The following is a 1,990-nucleotide window of genomic DNA, read 5'->3' on the forward strand; positions in this document are numbered from 1 at the left end:
ACTGCTACCTCCTCTGTCAGCTCTAGCCGCTGAAAAGAAATAAGCGGAGAAATCAGGCCAATTACAAAAGCTGGTCAGTCTGACGTGGTGTTGCCTGAGCTCATTACTATTCATTAGCTCGCCCAGTTGCGCTGGATGAAGGTTGCTGATAGCCAGGCTCTCATTGGCTAGCTGTTAGCCAATCAGAGTCCAGCAGCTTAGGTTGTTGAATATAAATGAGAACTGCCACAAATTGAGCTGAGTCTTCATGTAGGCTTTCTATACCACGCTAGAATGGCTTGAAACAAGGTAGCCAAGGCATTGTTTCCACAAAAAATGTTACAGAGTCCATGGTAGAACTTCAGACATTACCACAAAGTAATGAAATAAGTGTGGCAGGGTACTTTTAAAGATTCAAATTCAGTCAGGAAAAGCTTTCAAAGGATTAAAAATGTCAAATGAAAAATAAACACACAGTGAAAAATGTGACTGTAATTTTAACCTCCACAGGTGCTCAAGGAAATACTATTTTGTATTTCTCCCACTGGAGATTGAGTTGTGTGTAAATCCAGACGCTGGAACAACTGTGAGCTTTTGTTCAAGAAGAAAAGCAGAAATTTAAGACACCTGCTGGTCTACAGCTTGTGTTGGCTTTTGCCATTTATGGTTTTTTTCAAACAAGAATGTCACTGGACAAAAGGAAGCACTGAGGCACACAGGGAAATGTAATCAAGAAATCATACATCAATCATAGTACAGTAAACCCCGAATAAAAACATTAAAAAACTAACAAAGGCAAGTCGGACAGACCATCAGTTGTTAGGCTTTAATTAATATCCACACAGGCATGTGAATAATACCACCAGTTGTACCAAGTTTTTATTATTTAACACCATATACAATATTTCTAAGGTCCATCATTTCGTTAGTTGCTACCAATGCGCAACACACCCATTACTCCCTAAATATCTCATGAGCCAAATAATCAAGATCTAATCCCAGTTATCATTTTGCAAGGCTAATATTAACCAACATGTGATTGCAAACAGTGGTTACAGTAAACACACAGTGAATGCAAATATTCACTTCAAATTGAAAATAGCAATCTTGCTACAACCTGGTGCAATGCATCTTTCCTTGTTTTCATACAAGGTTCATGTTTAATTGTGCACTGTCCCTGCATGACTAAAATGACATTACATTAAGCGGTTGCATCTTCTGAAAACCTTGCTCCTCAAACTAACTCTTATTTGGACAGTATTGTTATAAATCTCATTTGACAGCATACAGTATGTGACACCGGATGAACTGTTGCACTTAATCATATTAAAAACAAGTCGGATTAAAGAAAACAACTTTCACAAGTATATTTTTGTTATCGTTTTGGGAATTCTGATGAATGTCAGAGGTAGGCCAGAGGTAATGTGACTGCACATATGGAAGTACAAAGAGCTAGCAGTGAAAAAGAAAAAACACACCAGCACCATTCACATCATCACACACCCCAGATCAACCTACACAAGGACAAAGCCTTACTTATGTCACTTGTGGCTGTGCTAGTATGGAAAAAAACTAAATTCATATTTCTGGCTGGACTTTGTAAGGATTTATGCATGGTCATGTATCAAATAAAAGTGTAACTTTACATGAAATTACTATTATGAATTCACTTGCATCTTCAACAAAATCTTTCAAGATATGATTAATGGCAAACTGAGTTGCACTTCTTTATTTGGTCCACACATCCTACAAATTGCAAAATGAGACAAAATAGAATGACACTGAATGCATTATTTATCAGATAAATTTGATACAAAATGCTAGTTAAAAGTGACATTGGCTCCCAAGAAATCAAGAAACAGTATATGATCTGTACATATATTCTTTCCATTTGTTGCAATAGTGGTACTGTATATTACATGGAAAATGATGGTTAAGTTATTCTAGCGATTCACCTTTAAGCCTTCATTTTGTGTCTGGCTATCTGCTTTTAAATCTCTACATTTATACT

The sequence above is a fragment of the Perca fluviatilis genome, chromosome 2 (assembly GCF_010015445.1).
Source record: "Perca fluviatilis chromosome 2, GENO_Pfluv_1.0, whole genome shotgun sequence".
NCBI classification, from domain to species: domain Eukaryota; kingdom Metazoa; phylum Chordata; class Actinopteri; order Perciformes; family Percidae; genus Perca; species Perca fluviatilis.